The following is a 23,316-nucleotide window of genomic DNA, read 5'->3' as shown; positions in this document are numbered from 1 at the left end:
AATAATCTTAAACCACAATTATATGTTTGCTCCTTCATCACAGGAAAGAGCAAGAACCTTACTGTAGAGATTTCATTATCTGTTTGACATCTACCAAAGACAAAAATGAGAACTTAGGTATGCTGTGAAATACTTCTGCAGGAGTGACAGTCAGTCCATCCATTTAGTGCACTTCCATGTGTTGTGGAGGGGGCTCTCAGTGCCTACACCTATTTGGCAGAGGTGAGAAATTAATTGGGGTGATAATTTTTTAATATAAAAATATAGATTTATTAAATTCAATATTCTGAACTCTTGCCACCCTCAACCACTGTGTTAATGTTCAGCACACGGTTATGAAAACAATTTAGGATAAAATATGTACAGGGGTTTGTTATTTAACTAGCAAACATTCAAACTATAAACAGAGAGAGGAATTTTCCCTGCGTCTTAATGCCGCTTGGGATCTTTATGCTCTTTGCCCAGCAGGGCGGGCTGAAACTCTTTCTGCTCTATGGTAGTGGCAACTTATATTACAGATGTATCAAAGCTTTTACTCACAAGTGTTGTTAATTATTAATCACCCTCCAGGGCTGTGTCACAGCCTGTGCCTAGTGTCCAATTCTCAAGGGTCTCTGCCTGTGGACTCTTTGAGGCTGGAATCTTCCCGGCTTGAGGGGAGAAGATGAATCTTCCCAATTTGTAGGGAAATATTGGTTTTTCTCTAACCTTTGTTCTCCTGGCAAATGACGATCTCTGCCTTGGTGTTGCTGGCTCCTTCTGGATGCTTTGTCCAGGGATTATCAGCTTGGCAGGATTTCAGAAGCAGGAGAAGAATATCGTGCTGTCTGACACGGTTCTTCACGGTTTCAGGCTGCGTGTGTGTCTGCTAGGAGTCCGAGCTCCGTAGGTAAATGCAATGCAGGATCTGGTCCTGGTAGCAATATAGTGTGTAGATGTGCACATCTGACTTAGGAGGCTATAGGCTCCTCATATATATATATTATGTGCAGGCTTAAATGAGCTCTGCATCTAAGGTACGCAGGCAGGTGAGCTGTGAATAAATCAAAGCATGAGGTCTGAGCCTCTGAGCATTGGAGCTATACAATGGCATCCGAGCATGGGGGCCTGAGTGGCTGAGCGCTGCAAGTGAGTCAGAGCTGTGTCTGAGCCGTGCAGAGTCTGAGCCGTGCAGAGTCTGTGCCATGCAGGTGAGTCAGAGCAGCAGGGCACTGCAATAGGGTCCAAGCTGAGCTGCAGGTAGGGTCAGAGGACGTTGCTTACCTGTTCACCCCTATTTATTGACTGTGGGCCAAGATTAATGGCCTCTTTGGCCACTAGAGTGACCAATCAGGTTGGCAGTAAGCCAACCTTACCATAATAGGCAGAAGCTACTTGCCTGGACTTTCCCAAATATGGGGATCACATGGATTTGCCCCAGGGAGACACAAGCTGGGTGTGTGTGGCTTACACAACCTGTTTACAACCAGGGGTCCTGGCAGAAAGACATGTCCAGGCGAGGTAAGGCATAAACAAGCCTCTTTGCGGGCCTACAGGCCCTCCACAACACCATGGCATGTGTTTACTGTAGGTTAATAATTCCTTTCCAAGGCATTTTTTACATAGATATAATCCAGAGTATAATCACAAGGGTAGCTTTAGCTATTCATAGAATCAACCAGGTTGGGAGAGATGTCTAAGATCACCCAGACCTGGCCAGTCAATTAGACCATGACACTAAGTGCCTCATCCAGGCTTTTCTTGAAGACCTCCAGGGATGGCAACTCCACCACCACCCTGGGCAGCCCATTGCAATGGGAAATCACTGTGTCTGGCAAGAACTTCCTCCTAATATCAGCCTATACTTCCCCTGGCACAACTTGAGACTGTGTCCCCTTGTTCTGTTGATGGCTGTATGGGAGAAGAGACCAATCCCCACCTGGCTACAGCCTCCCTTCAGGTAGTTGTAGACAGCAATGAGGTCACCCCTGAGACTTCTCTTAGTTCTAGAAGAACCAAATGGGAACTAAAAAATAATAAATAAATTAAAATATGTTATTTCTTTGACATCAGCTTTAGAACTCAGCAGAACACTGATAGTTTCCATTGTCCTTTTGATTTCATTTCATAGAGCTCTTCTTTTAGAACTACAGAGGGGTTATAGGTTGGACATGGTGATCCTGAGGGTCTTTTCCAACCTGAATGTTTCTGTGATTCTGTGCAGGGAACCTGTTGACTTTGTCTTGCTAAATGCTTTTACTCAAAACAGCATCATCTAAAGCAGGTTGTCCAGGGCCATCCTTACAGTGGCTGAGTAGAAGGAATTAAATTTAAATCATGGAATCATAGAATGGTTTATGTTAGAAGGGACCTCAGAGATCATCCAGTTCCTACCTGCCCCCCCTATAGGCAGGGACATGTCCCTTTAGAACAGGTCACTCCAGGCCTCATCCAACCTGGCCTTGAACACCTACAGAAAGGGAGCATCTGCAATCTCCCTGGGTAATCTGAGCCAGTGTTTCACCACCCTCACTGGAAAGAACTTCTTCCTAACATCTAGTTTAAATCTCCCCTCTGCCAGTTTAACCCATTACTTTTCATCCTGTCATTACAAGACCTTGGAAATAGCCCCCCCCTAGCCTTCCTATAGGCCCTCTTCAGATATTGGAAGGCTACTACAAGGTCTTTTCCAGTAAATGAAATACTGGAGTTTTGTCTACCACTTTGGTAACTTTTGAAAAAAAATTTACAGTTCTGTACCTGTCAGCTTATATTTGCAAGACTGTGTTGGTTTGACAGCTGTACACTACTGTGTATATCAAACTGTGTGTATGTGCAACCAGTAGATCAGTTCAAGTCTTAAAAGCAGTTATTTGGCCTATCTGCATGGTGGTTATAAGGTTCAGCATTTCAAGTATAATTTGAATGGTATTTCTAGCATCTTGAAATGTTGTTTCTCTCTCCATCTTGGCCTTGGTTTAACAGAAAGTCAAATTTAATTTCTAAAAGCAGCCAACTGATGTTTATTTGAACATTATATGTCATTAACCAAATTTTTCATATATCTTGAGATTGCACAGTCATACTGCAAGAATCACCAAAATTGCTGTGTACTGGCTTCTTTAACGTGTAATACTTTCAGCTTGGTATAGTAGAACGTTGTATTATTCATCTCAGATGACAGTGATTAATTGTGTAAATTGTATGTGCTAGCAGAATTTGTGGAGTCTGAAATGTAAAGAAACCTTTTCTCAGATACCTTTGAAGGCCTTTGGGTAAGCCAGGCTATCACTGTCCCTATCTGCTCTCCATTCCGCTTTCTCCTCCAGCATTACCTGGGCAAGTGTGTAGAGACTCATATGAGTTTTAGCAAGCAACTTGCCCTTGTTCTGTGGTAGAAAACATCAGGGATGGGCTTAGGAGCATATTCTTAATCTAAAGTCAATGCACATCTGAAGGCACTAAAAGTCTTTTTAAGGCTTTGTTGTTAAATCTGTTTAAAATGTAACAGAGAAGAATTGAAACTACACCAAAAACTGCTATGATTTTTCAATGTATAGGATACACATCTTCAGTGATTGTGTCGTGCATGACAAAAATTACACAGGGAGGTTTAAAAAAAAAAAAAAAGAAGAGGAGCAACTTTGTGATTTAATTTAAGTGCATTTTTAACAGCATTCTCTTTTTGGTCAGCACATTCTGGTTTGGATAAACATTGTGCTGACAAATAGTGAGTGACAAGGAGTGGCCAGTTAGCAGTTGGCACGTAATCACTGAATGAGTCACAAAACAAATGTTGTAATTATGCCACTATGAGATCAGGTTTGCAAACACTGAAGCCAGTGCCCAAGAAGGTTTGTTGGTTGGTTGGATTGGTTGTTTTTTTTGTTTGGTTTTTTTTTTTTTTTCAGTGTAAATGGACTGCAACAAGGCACCTGTAAAATAAATTAGTCACACTGAAATGGGAGATGATGGAGTGCAAGTGCTTCTGAGCTCCAGATGGTAGACAGGCTGACTATTGGCTTTGTGGGTGACTTCTGGCACAGTGGAAAACACCTGTCCTATTTTGTGGCTGCAAACATATTGATAAGGGTACAGAGCCAAGATTGGATTTTTCGTCTGTTTGTACCTACCTTCAGGCAGTGCAAAAATCCAGAAGCCTCATATGTAAACAATCTGGATTTACCTTACTGTGAGGAAAATCTTTTCATGGTATTAGCCGGCAAGGCCCATTACATGGTGGTACACGATGCCAGCCTGCAACACATACTGTATATAATGAATATAAAAGGGTAAAAGGACTGGTGGCTAGGAAGAAGGGATAGACTAGAATCTCAGGACTGAGAAGTCTGGATGACCTCCTGTTGTGATGTTCCAGAACATCCCATCAAAATTTGAGCCTTAGAACTGTAGTTTTTTAATTATAGATCATCACACTGTTTAATGCCCTAAGAATGGTCCCAGTAGAATAATTGACTGTTTCTAACTTGATCAATAACATAAAATCATGGATATTTGCTCATTCAATGTTGGAGAGATTCTTGCTAGCAGAGGACACAAAATGATAAACATGAGCAACCCGTGCTGGGAGCATCCTTGAATCCATATTGGGAGTTTGATACCAGGCACTGGGTAGCAACTCCTCACATGCAGTTGCAGGGGGTGGAGTGCCAGCTGCACAGTTAGCCAGTCCCAGAGGCTGATCCTCAGATTGTTATGGTATATTGACCTATCCATGCCACACATGTAACTCTGTACCCTCTATATGTAACCAATCTTGGTGGAGCACGCCTCTTGCAGGAAAGCATATAAGTCTCTGCATCACAGAAATAAAGTGGACTATGACCATCTAATCATATTGGTGAACAAAGAGTCATTTTACCCAGGCGCTCCACTGGTGTTATTAATTCAACCTGAAAAATGATGCTTAGGTTTGTGTATAATTAGGAGAGCTTTTTCTACGTGTTGTCAATTTTCTTCAAATAAGTCCTTTCAGTACTTACCTCTCGGTGTTCAAAATCCAAATCTAATTTATTTAGTGGAAATTACAAAAATGAAGAAAAGAGGGTAAAAAAGGTCTGCATCTTCTTGTTCGTAGTGTTGTTATCATCCAAATTTTTAAAACTCATCTGATAGTCCAGGTGTTGGACTTAAAAGCTGTGCCCTCTTCATATTTCAGTTTAATTTGCTATATGTAGGTAACCCTCTAATTTTTGGAATATACTAATTATTTGCACACTAATTATGGCTCTGCAAAGAGAATTAGAACAGTGACATGGGGGATGGACTAGCCAAACTGGAGGAGTTGCCAAGGTTTGGTCTTCATAATGGGCTTCTGAAGGGAGTGGAAGGTCTGATATGAAGGCCAGACTCATATCTTTGAGAAGTCTGCTCTCTCCCAGGGGCCTAGGCTAATGAAGTGAGAAGTTACCTTTCCAGGTGTGGTCTTCAGTCTACTATCTGCTGCTTTCAGGCAAGCAGTGATGAAGTCCAAGGGCAATTAAGAGAGGCTTCAGGGCCTTAGAATGACTAGTCAAGGGATTGCAAGTGCAAGTTGTGTTCTCTTCTTTCCCCACAGTCATGGGGTGTGATGAAGGGACAAACAGGAAGAGCTGGGAGGTCAATGCCTGGCTCCAAGCCTAGTGTCTCCAACATGACTTTGAGTTCTTTAATCATGGGTTGATTTACAGGACACCAGGCCTCCTGGCAAAAGACAGGATACACCTGTCTAAGAGGGGAAGCCCAGGAGCCAGCAGGGCTCATTAAAAGAGCTTTAAATTAGATTTGGAGATGGAAAGGCACAAAACTGGTTGGCTAGAAATAAGCCTGAGGGCAGCATAGGAGCACCTGAAAGCAGCCAGGTAGAAACTGGGATTTCTCAGCACAAAAAGGTGGCAAGACCCTTTAGACCAGCTGAAGTGCATCTGCACTAATGCACTCAGTGTGAGAAACAAGCAAGAATTGCTGGAAGCCATTGCCTATCAGAAAAAATATGATACAGTATCCATCACAGAAACATTGTGGGATGTCTCACACCAGTGGAGTGCTACAACTGATGTCTATGAACTCTTCAGAGGAGATAGGCAAAAAAGGAGAGGTGGTGGTGTGGCCCTGTATGTTAGGGAGTGTTTTGATTGCATTGAGGTTGCTGATGGTGATGTTTGTGACTAAGAATCAGGGCAAGGCCAACAAAGCAGATATCTGAGTTGGAGCATGTTATAGACCACCCAGCCAGGAGGAAGAGACACCTAAAATAGTCTTTAGCATCTGGTAAAAGTCTCATGATAGCTGGCCTTTGTTCCTGGGGGGAACTTCAACTTCCCTGATGTCTGCTGCAACTATGACACAGCAAAGAGGGAGCAGTCCCAAAACTCCTTAGAGTTTGTAGATAACTTTCTGACACAGTTGGTGATGAAGCCAACTAGGGAAGGTGCCCTGCTGGACCTGCTGTTTGTGAACACAGAAGGGCTTATGGTCAGTATAGTGGTTGGAGGCTGTCTTGGCCACAGTGATCATGAAATGCAGTTGTTGGAAAAGTTGGAGGGTCTGTAAAACTGCCACCTGTGACTTCTCATGCACAGATTTTTGCCTGTTTCAGAGACTGGTGAACAGAGTCCCTTGGGAGGCAGTCCTGAGGGCCTAGGGAGTCTGGGAAGACTGGACACTGTCCAAGAGGGAACTCTTAAAGGCACAGGAACAGGCCATCCCCATGTGCTGAAAGGCAAGCTGGTGGGGAGGAAGGGGCCTGCCTGAAAAAGAACCTTAGGGTGCTAGTTGACATGAGCCAGCAGTGTGCTCAGGTGGCCATGAAGGCCAACAACATCTTAGCCTGGATCAGGAAGTGTGGCCAGCAGGAATAGGGAAGTGATTATGTTCCTTGTACTCAACCTCGCCACAAATACTAAATTCAGGTTTGTGCCTCTCACTACAAGAAAGACATTGAGGTGCTGAAGCATGTTCAGAGAAGGGCAACAAAGCTGCAAAGGGTCTAGAGAAACCAGGGCAGTGTGATCTGGAGAAGAGGAGGCTGTGGGGAGACCTCATTGCTCTCTACAACCTTCTGAAAGAAGGTTGTAATAAGGGGGGGGTGGGGGTGGTGTCAGTCTTTTTTCTCTGTGTCAGGAGATAGGACCAGAGGAAACGGCCTCTAGTTGCATCAGGGGAGGTTCAGTTTGGACATTAGGGAAAAAAATATTACTGAAAGAGTAGTCAGGCATTGGAATAGGTCACCCAGAGAGGTGGTGGAGTCATTGTCCCCTAGAGGTGTTCAAGAAATGTGTGGATATGGCATTTGAGGATGTTGTTTAATGGCTATGGTGGTGTTTGGCTGACAGTCGGGCTCTATACCCTAGGAGTCTTTTCCAACCAAACCAATTCTATGATACTGTTAAGTGTGTGAAAAACTGTTGCAGCCTTTTAGAAACTTTAAAAATCCACTTACACATAAAGTTGGGATGTCTTCTGAAGGGTATAAATCACCTGAATGATACCATCTCTGACGAATGCAAGTCAGATGTAGAGTAACTAATACTAAACAGGTACATCAAAATTAGGTATTCTGTTTAAACTACCTTTGTTTTTGATTGTTTGCTTGTTTTTTAATGTTTATGTTGAGCACAAGTATTGTCTGTTTATAAAGAATTCTAGAGAATACTTATTCTCCTTATTAAAACATATTTGTCAAAACAGTTTAATTTCCCTGTTAATTAGGTGTGATATTACTTATAGTGGGATGTTACTTTAACTGAAACATAAGCCCCTGGAGCATGTACAGTCTTGGGGGGGGGAGGAGGGGAATTTTCTTTTAGATTCATACATAAGGAACACATGAAAAAAATAATGTAGAAAAGGCTCACAGAAGTGTCCTTTAATGAATTGTTTAACTTAGTTTGTCCTGAAAATATAAAAAGTGATTGCCTCTATTTTTGCCCCTTAATCAAGAATTTCATGGTATCTTGGGTAACAGGTCAAGTGCCTCTTGTTTTTTCTTTATCTTAATTCAGCAAAACTCAAAACCATGATATCAAGAAACAAATTACTGTCAGAAAAAGTGACTTGTACACTTGGAGCAGTGTAGAATTATATTTGGAACTTGTAGTAACGTTTCACGAGTGATGATTAATTACGTAGGCAAAGGGTTATCAGAGGAAGCACTAACTCAAGTGACAGTGGATTTTGTTTCTTCCCCAAAAACTGCATATAATTGCATATCCTTGGGAATGCTGCATAGTTATGCATTGATTGCAAGCATTAAAACTCCACTCAAGCTAATAAGTGTGAAGGGTGTGTTAGAGACATGCAGCTCAGTCAGTAGCCCAAGCAAGAAACACAAAATGGCGACAGTGTTATTTAATGTTTTTGTTTCTTCTTCAGCAAGACTCTGAGGGAAGTTGACATCACCATTGTTTTCCTATCACAGCCTATAATCTAGTTCTTCTCACCAAAACATTCTAGCTTGCTTCAAACTAGCACAATCCACCCCCATCTACTTCACTCAGAGTATTGCTGAGATCTGATGTAAACTAATCTAAACCAATATTTACACTAATGAATATTACAAGTTCAGTTCACACTTCATTCTGGCTGTCTCAAATGTAGGTGATTCAAAAGTTCAGAACAGTTTGTCTCCTCACAGATGAGACAAGAACAGGGACTCCCAGGTGACATTGGGTTTGTGCTCATGTACTGTAGATTCTCTTGTAGATTCTTTCAGTGTTGGACACCGATGGTACTTAGAACAGAAAACTCCTAACAGCTTCTATTATACACTCTGAATTTAAACTCTCTCAGCTAAGGTTAGATTTCTCTGTGGAATGGATTTCACCATTCTCCTGCATTACCCAGTAGGTGTGACCAGGACCTTCAGCAGACACCACCCCTCAGACAGGTTTCCCTTCGCCCGAAGGAGAAAATACCCAAACAGTTTTCCCTAACAGATTCTTTTCACGTACAACAGGAACTTTATCACCGTCTACTGTTTGGACCAAGTCTGATTGTGCAGGTCCTGCTCTGTTTACTGAACCTCTACTATTTACCAACCAGGTAGCTTCTGCTAAATGTTTGTCCCAGTTTTTCAGAGTTCCAACCCCCATGGCTTTTAGGGTGGTTTTCAGCAAACCGCTGTAGTGCTCAATCTTCCCTGAAGCTGGAGCATGGAATGGTATGTGATAGATCCACTCAATACCATGCTCTTTGGCTCAATTTTTCACAAGATTGTTCTTGAAATGAGTACCATTGTCTGACTCGATTCTCTCTGGAGTTCCATGTCTCCACATGTTCTGTCTCTCCAACCCAAGAATGGTGTTATGTGCAGTAGCATGTGGAACTGGATAGGTTTCCAGCCATCCAGTGCTGGCCTCCACCATCGTTAGCACATACTGCTTGCCAGAACGAGATCGAGGCAAAGTGATGTAGTCAATCTGCCAGGCTTCACCATACTTGTACTTAGACCATCTCTCACCATGCCATAAGGGCTTGATTCTCTTAGCCTGCTTAATAGCAGCACAAATGTCACAGTCATGGATGACTTGGGTGATAGCGTCCATGGACAAGTCAATTGACCTATCACGAGCCCATCGGTATGTTCCATCTCTGCCTTGATGTCCAGACGAGTCATGAGCCCACCGAGCTAAGAACAGTTCACCTTGGTGTTTCCAATCAAGGTCAAGATCAGAGTTGGTATCAACTTGAGAAATCTTAGCAGCTTGGTCTGCCTGCTGGTTATGTTGGTGTTCCTCAGTGGCTCTGCTCTTAGGCATGTGTGCATCTACGTGCCACACCTTCACTGGAGTTCTCTCCAGCCGTGCATCAATGTCCTGCCATAGATCAGCATACCAAACAGGCTTTCCTTTCCTCTGCCAACCATTCTTCCAGTCCTTTAGCCAACCCCATAGAGCATTGGCTACCATCCATGAGTCGGTGTAGAGGTAAAGGATAGGCCAATTCTCACGTTCAGCCACCAGGTTGCATCTGTGACATGATGCGGTGATGAACCTTTGCCTTTGAACATCCAGTTTAGAATTGGCAAGCTAGGAGCTAACAGCAATTGTGACTCAGTTCCAATCACTTCAGAAGCTGCTTTCACTCCTTCATAGGCTGCTAGTATCTCTTTCTCTCTTGCAGTGTAATTTGCCTCTGAACCTCTGTAGCTATGACCCCAGAAACCAAGTGGACGACCACATGTCTCACTTGCAGCTCTCCGCCAAAGACTCCAAGTTGGACCATTGTCACTGGCAGCCGTGTACAGAATGTTTTTAATGTCCAGACCAGATTGCACAGGTCCCAAGCCCACTGCATGGACTACTCGCTTGATCTGATCAAAGGCTGCTTGTTGTTCAAGTCCCCACTCAAAATTGTTTCTCTTACGAGTCACATCGTGCAGAGGTTTGACAATCTGACTGAAACCAGGAATGTGTAGTCTCCAAAATCCCACTGCACCCAAGAAAGAAAGTGTGTCCTTTTTATTGGTAGGTACTGCCCTGGTGGAGACTTTGTTGATCACATCCTGAGGAATGTAACGGCGACCATCCTGCCACCGCACTCCCAGAAACTGAATTTCTTTGGCAGGTCCTTTGACCTTGTCTCTCTCAATGGCAAAACCTGCTTGCAACAGAATGTCAATGATTTTGTTACCTTTCTCGAAGACTTCCTCAGCAGTTTGGCCCCACACAATGATGTCGTCGATGTAGTGGATGTGCTCTGGAGCTTTACCTTTCTCCAGTGCATTGTGGATGACTGAGTGACAGATGGTTGAGCTGTGTTTCCACCCCTGAGGCAAACAATTGAACTGGTACTGGATTCCTCTCCAGGTGAATGCAAACTGAGGCCTGCACTCCTTTGCTATGGGAATAGAGAAGAAAGCATTAGCAATGTCTATGGTTGCATACCATTTAGCCTCCTTTGATTCCAGCTCGTACTGGAGTTCCAGCACAGCTGCGCTCATGGGTGGTCGCCTCGTTGAGGGCACGAAAATCAACTGTCAGTCTCCAGTCTCCATTAAGCTTACGCACAGGCCAGATGGGACTGTTGAAAGGTAAATGAGCTTTCTCAATGACAGCCTGACTCTCCAGTTGATGAATCAGCTGATGAATGGGCAACAAAGAGTCACAGTTAGTTCTGTACTGCCTGTGGTGAACAGTTTGAGTAGCAGTTGGCACTTCCAGGTCCTCTATGTCATGATGTCGCACAACTGTAGATTCATCTGAAAGTTCAGGTCAGATGGACAATTTCAATTTACCATCCTCAATCTCTACAGATGCTATTCCAAAAGCCCATTTGTGACCCTTAGGATCTTTGAAACAACCTTGTCTCAAAAAGTCAAATTCCCAGAATGCAAGGCGCATCAGGACCAGTTACAATAGTATGTGTCTTCCACTCTTTACCAGTTAAACTGATCTCAGCCTGTAACTTAGTTGACTCTTGAGATCCACCAGTGATTCCAAAAATGGATATGGACTCTGTCCCTTTGGAGTTGGATGGCAACAAAGTACACTGAGCACCTGTGTCAACTAAAGCCCTGTATTTCCGAACTTTTGAACTGCCAGGCCACCTAATGAATACATTCCAATAGATTCGGTTCTCTCCACTATCTCTTTCCTCCTCCTGGCTGGAGGCAGGGCACCCTTAATGCTGAATATGGCATGTAGGGTATACACAGTGATTGGTGTTGTTGGAATAATTGCAATTGCTCTGGGCAGCTGAAGAAGTGACAGCTACTTTTCTGGCATTGCTGCCTCTGTTTCTGCCCCTCTGCAGTTCCCTGACTCTCTTTGAAAGAGCTGAAGTAGGTTGACCATTCCATTTGTTCATGTTCTCACCGTACTGGTCACGCAGAATTATCCACAGTGACGCACGTGATTGCTAATGTCTAGGTGGAATTTGTCTCCTTCTGGGCTGGAATTGCCTTGCAGGTGGTGGGTGTCTGTTCCTGACTGCAGAAACTGTCCTGGAGTCCTGTACCCCTAATTTCCTCTCCTGCCCGGACTTCGGGGGGAAAGGGGAAAAGCCGCCTGGTTTCCCCCCCCCCCTCGCCTGCCCTGCAGCCGAGAAGGGGGCGGCGACTGCCCCGTGAGTTCCCGCGCTGGAGCCAGGCTGGGATTGGCCGTGCGCTTTCGCGCCTAAAGTGTGGTAACTCTGCCCTTTGTCTAGCGAAGGGTATAAATATTGGGGGTCTTCCCGCCTTTGGGGTTCCCGCTTTTGGATTTTGCCTGTGCCTGGACGAGTTCGCTCACTCTCCTGTGCCTGGACTGCAGAGAGATAAAGGACTTGCTTTGGTGTTAGGCACACCTTTGTCTGCCTAACGACCCTTAACGACCCTTAACGACTCCTGTAGCCGCTGGAGGAGGAAGACCGACTGCACGAGCCAGCCTGAGTGAGTTATTTGGCTTAGCTTAATTTAGTAAGAAAACCGCTATTAATTAATAGCTAAAGCCTTTTCCAAAAACTGACTTCCAAATATATATAGTCAGATTATTAATGGTATCCTCGTAGAATTCTCATGCAACTGAACCTGTTTATCAAACGAAATTAATCTTTGTATATATAGTTGTGGGGGCGGGTTTTGTAAAAATAAAAAATATCTATTTTTGATAAATTTTCTTCTCGGCCACGAATTATTACTGCCCTCCGCAACCTTATGGCGCAGTGTATGCAGGGTAGTTCAATCATAGAATTTCTACAAGAAAAGGGATGCCTAATCACAGGTCTTGATTTAATTTGGGCTCAGAAAAATTGTAAAAATCCGGAGAAAATCCTGGAGAAATTAGCTGAGCGCTCAGACCCTGTGATTACTGAGTCTCCAATGGAGCATTTCTCTGTTGTTCTGGGGTCAGTCGTGACCCAGACTCTGGCCGAATTTGAAAATTATGAAAAAAGAATTCAGGCCTTGGAAAAGGATTTATTAGCCGAAAAAGCTAAATGCCAAAGTATCTGGGAAAGCATGCTGGCGCAGACAAAGAGCCTGACCGCGGCACTGACTGCCCGGATGAAAGAAAGGCTTGTAACGCCTGCAGACACCACCTCTTCGGTCTCCGTGTCTGAATTTGAATGGAGTGATTCGCGGGAATCGGGGAGAAAGGCAGAGAATGCCCCGAGGGGCTCTTCGGGGGAGAGGAGTTCCCCGCAACCAGGCACAAAAGACTCTGCCAGAGACTCAGAGAATTCCTCTGCACATGCCTCTGCGCGGCAGAAAGCCTCAAAGCCACGCAGAAAGCGCAGGTCCCGACCGGACTCTCCCGTAGCTAGCGGTGAAGAGAGCTCCGGTGAGGAGGGCGCCGCGGTGCAGAGGCACGTGTTGCCTGTGATAAGAATTGAGTCCGTGAAGGGCAGGAAAGGCGGTGCAGGGACCACCGTGATCAAAAAACAGTTTACAGATGCACAGCTCAGTGACTTACAAGTCAAATATGCGAGAGATCCTGGGGACTCAGTCGCTGACTATGTGTATCGAGTGTCCCGAGCCGGTGGGGACCGGGTCCTTCTAGACTCGCAGGAAGCTGCTGGAGACTGGGGGGACGATGTATTCCTGACACGTGAACCCGAGGGGACACACAGCCTCACCGCCCGGATAGCCTACTGGGCAAGCAGTGTCCGCCCAGCCTACCGGGGGGAGCCGACGGAACTAAAGGTCACCAGCTCCTCTGAGCTCATCACTGCTCTCCGCAGACTTGCCTGTGTCCAGGCTATCTATGATAAGGGACATTATGATTGCCCATTTTATGCCCCTGTGGACCCGGAGAGACTGCACCCTATTATGAAGGGTTTGCCAGCAACTCTGCAAATCCAACTAATGAGGAACGTTGAGAAAATTGAACGTGTGCTTGGAGAAAATGCAGAGAACGATGGTGCTAAAGAGCACGTAATGACTTGGGCTGAACTGTTAACTGACTTGAATGCCCACGGGCTGCAGTTTGGGTTTGGGTCTCCTGAAGGAAAAGGGGCTGGGGAGAGACAGTCTCGTGCTTCTCCCCCAGAAAATCCCAGGACTCTGCGCAGGCAGGTCCGGCCAGTGCAGGACTGCCCCCCCAGGGGGACGGGTCCTTCAGGCTTCTCCCCGAGGGGAAGGGGCAGAGACCAACAGAGTGACTGGAGACCCAGAGAAAAGAACAGCTGGTATAGACAAGCCCTGACTTTAGGGGTACCAAAAACTGTTTTAAGGCAGCTGGCAGACTGGCAGCTGAAGGATCTAGTGCGGTGCCTTCAGAAATCGGCTGCAAAATCCAGAGGCAGCCGAGAGAAACTCAGGGCCAGCGACAGCGGCACGCCCAGCGGTGGCTCCCAGAGCGGCTCGCCCAGAAGCGGCAGCCCCCCCGCTGGGAACTGCAGCTCGTCCCCAGACAGAAAGGTTAACCCTTTCTCGTCTCCCACACGGGAGGCAAAACACTGAATTAGTGTAATAGTGGCTCGGCAGCTTTTAATGGTCAGCAGTCACGGGGAGAGCTACAGAAGCCCCCAGAATAAAGACCTGCTGCCTAGGTGAGCCACGTGGTCACTGACCACCTGCCCCAGTACAAAAGGCCACCGGATCAGTGCACGGTGGATCGTCCCCAACTATTAATTGCTAAGCCTGGCCTTTATAGGCCGAGGCAGATTTTTGTCTCCTTACAGGTTAAGGTCGAGGCAGAGGACCAGTTCCTGACCACCTGACCAGCACCTGGGAAAAGGAGAACCAGCTACACGAGAGATGGAGTCATATCACCGGGGTGGCCAGTGGATGATGGCATCAGGACCCACGGACTGTGACCTCCAGCCATGGACTCAGAGCATCTAAGGCTCTGCCATGAACTTGGTTGCTCTACCAGGAACAGAGCAATCTTCAAATTGACTGTGTAGCTTTATTAATACTGTTTGGGCTATTGTTAAGCCTTGTTAAGTATTGTTAAATATTGTTGGGGCGATTAATATATTACCTATTGTTAATGTTGGAAAAGGCTAAGCCATATATATATATTAATAGGTTCCTAAATTGAAGGGGGATCACTTCTCACTCAAGTTCTAGACAAAGATGCTCATTACCACCGGGGTGGGATGTCCTGGAGTCCTGTACCCCTAATTTCCTCTCCTGCCCGGACTTCGGGGGGAAAGGGGAAAAGCCGCCTGGTTTCCCCCCCCCCTCGCCTGCCCTGCAGCCGAGAAGGGGGCGGCGACTGCCCCGTGAGTTCCCGCGCTGGAGCCAGGCTGGGATTGGCCGTGCGCTTTCGCGCCTAAAGTGTGGTAACTCTGCCCTTTGTCTAGCGAAGGGTATAAATATTGGGGGTCTTCCCGCCTTTGGGGTTCCCGCTTTTGGATTTTGCCTGTGCCTGGACGAGTTCGCTCACTCTCCTGTGCCTGGACTGCAGAGAGATAAAGGACTTGCTTTGGTGTTAGGCACACCTTTGTCTGCCTAACGACCCTTAACGACCCTTAACGACTCCTGTAGCCGCTGGAGGAGGAAGACCGACTGCACGAGCCAGCCTGAGTGAGTTATTTGGCTTAGCTTAATTTAGTAAGAAAACCGCTATTAATTAATAGCTAAAGCCTTTTCCAAAAACTGACTTCCAAATATATATAGTCAGATTATTAATGGTATCCTCGTAGAATTCTCATGCAACTGAACCTGTTTATCAAACGAAATTAATCTTTGTATATATAGTTGTGGGGGCGGGTTTTGTAAAAATAAAAAATATCTATTTTTGATAAATTTTCTTCTCGGCCACGAATTTTTACTGCCCTCCGCAACAGAAACATGCACCCATTCAGATGATGCAGGGATGATATCTCTTGCCAGGTTGGAAATTGAGGTTTTAAGGTCCTTCTTCAGTTCTTTCATGCTATTCTCAATACCATCTTTCATCCCCTTTATTTCTTTAGTCATTGTTTGTATGGCAGAGACTAAACCAGAATGTGACAAGCTGTCCTCTATCTGCCTGAGCTGGTCAGTGAATTCACCAACAGTGATAGACCTTCTATTATCACTCCTTGATAGAAACTTGCTGTCCAAGATTGGATGAAGGAGCAAGCTTAATAAGCTTCTTCATGAGACCTGTTCCCAAAGGAATGTCATCAGGCTCATGTGTGCCATGATCTCCATAAAGCACTTCCTTCACAGCAAACTCCTTCAGAAGCTTAATTCCCTGCTCAATGGTGTTCCACTTCTTGGCAGCCCTTGGCAGATCATCTCAGGAAGAATATCTCCTAGCCACAGCCAATAGAAGGCATGTCCACAAGCTAACCTTACCAAGAGTACTTGCTAGGTATTTGTCCACTCCACTCTCCTTGGTGAGTGGTCCTAGCTGCTTGGCAGACTTGTCTTCTACCTGCAGGGCATTGGCACCAATGCTACGGCATCTCACTAGCCAGCTTAGGATTGACTCTCCTGATTCCCTTGAGTATTCTTTTCTAAGTTCCTTGACCTCTCTGAGGGGATTGTTGGATTCTTGGATGTCATCCTTCTCCTCTTCCTCTTGTTGATCTGGATGTCCCTGGCCTAGAAACAGAACTTTTCTAAGAGCATTCTTAAACTCATTTGAACTATACTCTTTCTTGGCAGCCAACCTCACAGCGCTCCTCTCATCAGAGTACTGGGATCTGAGCATGTTCACCAGGTCCCAAAGACTATATGTCTCCTCTTCCTCACCAGAGGTACCCTCTCTTATATCCTCTTTTGAATCACACTTTGTCAAAGGTGTTTTTGCTCGGGCTTTGGCTGGCACCAATGTGGCCTGAGCTGCCACAGACTTTGATGTGTCTACTGGAGGGTTTGAATCACTGGGGGTCTGACCTGAGATCTGTGAGTTCAGATCTGCCTTAGAGCTAACAGGGTTCTGGTTGTCTGCTGGCTGAGGATTCAAACTGGCTGAGTTAGTGTTACTAGTGCTATTAATTGAGGGAACATCTTGGCTTTGATTATTTGCCTGTACTCCTGGGATGCCTGCCAATCCTGCCGTGTTATCTTTCCCACTAGGACTATTGGCAGCTTTCCCAGAATCTGGAAAGGGAGGTGGTGTGGCTGTCCTTTGCTCTGCCCCTGAATTATCTTTGTTTTGGTTTGAATTGCTTTGTTTTTGTGACACTGTCCCTTTCGTTTTGGACACATAGACCTTCCTAGTTCTTACAGGCATTGCATTTGAATTTTTCTTACACAATGCCAGAATTAATATGAAAATCAAAATTACAAGACATAAATTCACACCTGACAGAAACGCCATAGTCTGACATGAACAAAATCCTGAACAAAGGTCTGACATCTCAGTTTTGGGCTGGATCACTCTCATCAGTGTGGTAGATAATGCAGAAATACTTTCATTGGTAAATACCCCTATAATATTACTAGTAAAATTTTCAGTGACATTAAAAGCAGCATACCCAAGAATGAGATCCCCCCATCTCCAGAAAAGGGTTGCAAGTTTAGCTTTGACCTTCTTAAAAACTATATTAAGCAAAAAATAACCAGTTTGGACTTTGATCCAATTATACACAAGAAAACAGAAAACAGGCCACACAATAGCCCCCACTAAGTAAAATAGCTGCTTCATTGGCTTCATTCTGATTCCCAGAGCTAATTAACAGTCACTCAAAATGAATTTGCCCCACGTTGGGCACCAAATAAAAATATGTGATGATTTGGGTGTTCCCTGCCCCCCCACACTTTAGAAATCACTCAGACTAGGCTCAGTCAGCTCTGGAAATATGAATGAAGCTATTTTTTTACAGCTAGCACAATATACAAGCAGATATTTACAGTATATACAGTTATATACAGACATGTACAAGGTAAAAGGTAATACAGAAACACAACTCCCCTCCCAGAAACCTGAGTCCCCAGGAGGGGCTCTCAACCACCCCTGCACCTTCCCCCTTGCCGCTCTCCACCTTACCCCAGTCCTAAGGAAAAATAGAGGTTCAGCCAAGAGGTTAAGCAGCAAAGGTGAGTGGAGGGTGTTAGAGAGATGCAGCTCAGTCAGCAGCCCAAACAAGAGAGACAAAATGGTGAGAGTGTTATCTAATGCTTTTGTTTCTTCTTCAGCAAGACTCTGAGGGAAGCAGACATCACCATTGTTTTCCTTTCACAGCCTATAATCTAGTTCTTCTCACCAAAACATTCTAGCTTGCTTCAAACTAGCACAGCCACAAATGCAGCCTAATGGTGTCTGAATATTGCCTTAATACTTACTTTAGGTCAAACTTCAAAATTCAGAATTCAGGCTCAGGAAACTTGAGAAGGTATTGAAATGTCTTAATAAAATAATTTATGTAGCTTTGTTTCCAACTTTGTAATGTATCACATTGTAGCTTTTGAAGGCTTTGTTATTGTTTGAGTATGGGACTGGGGGAGAAGTAGTTTCAGCATCTTTGAAATGATTTAAGCATGGAAAATTATTAGATTGGTTGGTTTTGGAAACAGATGTTTAACCCTTGACTCTAAAATGGTGGTGATGAGGGGTCACATGGAACAGGGCAAACTGGAGAACTCATCTCAATGTTTTTATCCAGAGTACAAATGGAGACTTTTACAGGGATCTGAACATGCTCTGGAATTTAGTGGAATATTGTGTGAGATATTCAAATCTTTTGTTCCATGGCTTTTGCTTTTAGATGGTAAAAAGGTACATGCAGATCAGTTAGTCTTTTTAAAATCTTTGATGCTGTTTGGCCTTCATGCAAATGAAGAAGCTACTTCGCTTTAAAGCCTTTTACAATTACCCAATCCCAGGGAGCTGAAGCCTGCAATGTTCTGTATACCTGCATTAATAATAACTAATGAATTCTAGCAGCTTGTCTTCTGTAAGTAAGAGATCTTAATATAAACAACTCACTTTTCTCATTAAAGTAATTATTGAATCAAAGCCAAAGCAATAATTTCAAACATGGTGCAGTTCTGTTTTGGAGTGCTGTCTGGAACCAGTGCAGCAAAGAGCTGGAACATATTTATGAATGAACTCTCAAAATGTGGAGCCTTCCTGGAGAATTCCTATGGGCATCGGACAATTTGGACAGTATTCATTTGGTGGTCACCTTCAGTTGCTCAAGGCAGAGATCCTCATGGTCCATTACACTAGAGAAGTTTCCTGCTGCCTGTTCCATTTGATGATTCTGCCTGTTAGATGGGATGCAGAGTAAACTACCACAGTTCGGGTAAAATGACCTTAGGTGTTAAATTCAGATAGCTTTGACAGAGAGCATTAGTGTGAGGATGGATATCAATTTGATAGATGGATCAGTTTGACTAGTTTGGTGAGGGACTTTTTAAGGTGTCAGGTGGCGATAGGACTAGGGGGAATGGAGCAAAACTAGAAGTGGATAGATTCAAATTGGATGTTAGAAAGAAGTTCTTCACCATGAGGGTGGTGAGACGCTGGAGTAGGTGGTGGCCTCATCCCTGGAAGTTTTTGAGGCCAGGCTGGATGTGGATCTGAGCAACCTGATCTAGTGTGAGGTGTCCCTGCCCATGGCAGGGAGGTTGAAACTAAATGATCCTTGAGGTCCCTTCCAACCCTAAAAATTATATGATTGATATTGGTGCTTCACATAATAGCCATTGGACTCTAGAAAATACATATCTTAAGTTGACTGCTCTCCTTATTTCAGATTTCCAGCTCAAGTTTCTGTGTATTTTTTTTAATTCTCTGTTAGCTTTTAATTGCTACAAAAATAAATACTTCTCCATACAAGAAATAAAGCAACGTACTCCCTGCCAGCAGAAATAGGCCACTAACAAAGCACAGAGCTAGTTCAACAGCTAACATACAGCAAAGCATGCAGTGAGTTCAGAAATTGTCAGATTTATAAGCAATATTCCAAGAGATAATTAGTGCTAAAATGAGTCTTATACAGAAAAAAATACAATGAGTATTCAGTCTTTGAAATAATCTGCCTCATTCTACCATGAGGGCTCTTTTCTTCTGAAATTGAAGTGCTTTCTAAGCACTGCTTGCCAGCTGCACATAGGCAGGTTGATCTAGCTTGTGCTATTTACAACATTATAGTTGCAATAAGAAATTATTCAGCTAAATATGAATGGTATAGGTAATAGAATAAATATATTTTAGATATTTGCCACCCTTTGAATATAATTTATGCACAATAAAACCAAAAATCAATATCCTGGGTTACAGTATGCAAGTAACTTCATGGACTGTCTGGAGTACTGAAGGGTAAGAACTTTATAAAGTAATGGAGAAAAGTGTAGCAAACCTCATCATCTGCTACCTGACAAGGGAAAAGTTAATAGAGAAATTAAAAGCAAATTGTGGACATTAAAAAGCAAGAAAATAGCTTATGATATAAGTAATGTTCTCCCCATTCTTATGTCTATTCAATTCAAGACTGGGATGGGGGGAGAGGTTTGTTAATTTGGTTTGAGTTTTTTGTTTGTTTATTTTCCCTCTCTCCTGGAAGAATTAACTTTTGCTTATTACAAAAACTATAGTTACATGGTAGACAACCCTGCAAATACATTTACTGATCATTTCTCCTTGAGTGCTCAAGTCCTTAAACTATAGTAGAGCTGATTCTTGTATACCTCTGTTGCCTGCTACAAAAAAAGAGGGATCAGAACAGTGTGTTTGAAATGTTGAGATAGCTAAGAAGAAGTGAACTGTGAAAGTCAGTGGGGGACTGGGTATTTGCAATGTGAACGAAGAACTTTGCCATGGCAGAGATGTCGATCAGGCTTTGTTTTGTGAGGCTTCATGGAGTGAAGTAGGCACCATTGCGTTCACACTGATAAGTGGCTTAGGAAAAGTGTTTGCTGTCCTAGTTCGAACAGATCATTATTGTTCTCCAGCAAATATGAAGCTGACAAATAGTGACTGCTAAGCTTCCTTTTAGTATTCTCTTGGCCCCAATCCTAAAAACACTACATTAGCCTCGCAGAAATGGAGTCCTGGGGATTGTTTAAAGTGATGGAGACTCCCTCCCTTAACTTACTTCCTCCTTTATCAGAGACACAGCTGATTAGATAGGAAAGCATTCTGGCTGGCGCCTTCCCACCCCGCTTGTTTTTGTACTTCTCTGCTGTGTAGTGTCGGGTCATGTTCCTATTCATTTTTCATGACCTTTCCTCATTACACCCTTTTTAATTACAGCTTGTTTCTGTGACCTTGGAGTCCTACAGGCCAATCCGAAGGACCGGGCACTGTGTTTTTAAGTTACCTTCTGAGAAGGCTGGAGACAAGAGGACATTCTTCAGCAGAGAAGTTTGTTTGTTATGCATAGCTTTTACTTTTTATCACAACATTTGGCTTAGTAGGATGGGGTTTTTTTTTGCAGCCTATTAGCAATTCTGTTGTTGCAGGATTCTTGTTTTATATCAGGTACATGTATGGCCATTTATTAATCGATAAATATTCTGTTAATATCTATCTTTATTTTACAGGTTTTCAGTCCCATTGCTTTGCTGCTTGTTCCTATACTGACTTAATGTGTTTCTGCCTGTCTGTAAGTCCTGCAGTTGTAGTGGCTTTGAGCTAACACCTCTCCAGTGCATACACAAATCAGATCATGTGTTGAACTTCTGCTATAGACAAACTGAATTAGAAGTATGCCTATATACTTTTCGATGTGCTCTGCCACATTTAGATACCCTTAGATATTTTTCTTTGCTTATTGAACTCGTTTAATGTTTTATTCACAAGTTCCTCTGCAAAATTTCAGTTGATACTTGAGTAGTTCAAAAAGGTGTTGCTATCCTTTTTCGACGAGGAAATGGATTATAGTTACTGAGTACAGTAAAACTACTTCCTTCCCCTCTGAAACCATCTGCCAATAAAGGAAGGTGTGGGAATTGTACTGTTATGTTTTGAGAAAATATGAAGTATGTCTACCTGTGTGAGAGTACAAGAACATATTGTTATGAATCTGTTCTCCCTGTAATCTAAGTGGGCCGGATGTGAGGCATTTCTGGCCAGCAGTTGTGTAACCTAATCTGTGTGGCACAGAGCCTGAGTTATCATACCTTGCCTCTCAGCATCCAGTTAGTGCTGCTGCATGGCTTCCGGATGGGAGCTGTCTCAGACCTGGGTAGATGGGTGGAGTGGATGCAGTCCATATGCAGTCATGTCAACAGACACTTAATGCTCCCTGAATGGGACTGAGGGCTGAGGTGTAAGCATTCTGTGTGTACACAGAACAAGCCTTGTAAGAGTGTTGTCTTTGGGTATCTGGTGCTTGGATACATTGGTTTCTTACAGCTCTTCCTGAAGGTGGAAGAGATGAAAGAATTTTGGAAGATAGAAAGCCTGGATTCATTCAGGTGGTTACTTTTGGACCTAAGTTGCCTTACCATAGGTATTTAGATCTGTCAGTCCAGAATTGGTATATCTTATTATAAAGCTCTGTACTAGGTCCAGGGGCAGATGCAACCTTGATGTAAATTGGAAGATTCTTGGAGTTGCATCTCCTCTTTATTTGATATCCATATCTCAGAGGCAGATTATACTTCTTTGTACTTCACAGAATCACAGAATGTCAGGAGCTGGAAGGGTCCTTGAAAGCTCATCCAGTCCAACTCCCTGCCAGAGGAGGGTCACCTATAACAGATCACAAAGGAACTCATCCAGATGGGTTTTGAATATCTCCAGAGAGGGAGACTCCACAGTTCCTCTGGGCAGCCTGTTCCAGTCTTCTATCACCCTTACAGGGAAAAAAAATCCTCCTCATGTTTAAATGAAACCTCCTATGCTTCAGCTTCCACATATTACTCCTTGTCCTGTCACTGGGCATCACCATGCAGAGCCTGGCTCCATCCTCCTGACATTCACTCTTTACATATTTATAAACACCAATGAGGTCACTGCTCAGTCTCTTTTTCTCCAAGCTAAAGAGCCCCAGCTCCCTCAGGCTCTTTGCATTCCCTGAAACCATCCTTGTGGCTCTTTGCTGGATTTTCTCAAGCAGTTCTATGTCCCTCTTGAACTGGGGGGTCCAGAACTAGACACAGTACTCCAGATGCAACCTCATCAGGACAGAGTAGAGGGGCAGGAGAACCTTTCTTGACTTACTAACAGCAGCCCTTCTAATACACCCCAAAATGACGTTGGTCCTCCTGGCCACCAGAGTACACTGTTGGCTCATGGTCAGCCCCCCATTAACTAGGACCCCCAGATCCTTTTCCCTTTCGCTGCCTTCCAACATGTCAGCCTCCAACCTATACTGATCCCTGGGGTTGTTCTTTCCCATGTGCATGACTCTACACTTGACATTTCTTCCTGCCCAGCCCTCTAGTCTGTCCAAGTCTTGCTGAATGGCAGGACAGTGTTTTGGTGTGGCAACCACTTCACCCAGTTTGGTGGGTAGTTCCTTTCCACATCTCCTCTTGCTTGCCTGGCTCAGCTGCAAAGGGAGAGTGCCAGATTGTTTCAGGCC

The 23,316-nt window shown here is 44.1% G+C and overlaps 1 long non-coding RNA gene across 1 annotated transcript in view; it reads left to right on the top strand.

Moving 5' to 3' along the window:
- LOC135187749 (uncharacterized) overlaps positions 1-21,278 on the top strand; it is a 72,402-nt gene extending 51,124 nt beyond the window's left edge. The window contains exon 3 of the long non-coding RNA XR_010307431.1: positions 21,039-21,278. This is a non-coding gene — a long non-coding RNA (uncharacterized LOC135187749). The remainder of the gene's footprint in view (positions 1-21,038) is intronic.
- Positions 21,279-23,316: the final 2,038 nt, after the last annotated feature.

Source organism: Pogoniulus pusillus, chromosome 2, assembly GCF_015220805.1.
Source record: "Pogoniulus pusillus isolate bPogPus1 chromosome 2, bPogPus1.pri, whole genome shotgun sequence".
Classification (NCBI taxonomy): Eukaryota; Metazoa; Chordata; class Aves; order Piciformes; family Lybiidae; genus Pogoniulus; species Pogoniulus pusillus.
This window is presented reverse-complemented; position numbering and strand designations above follow the sequence as displayed.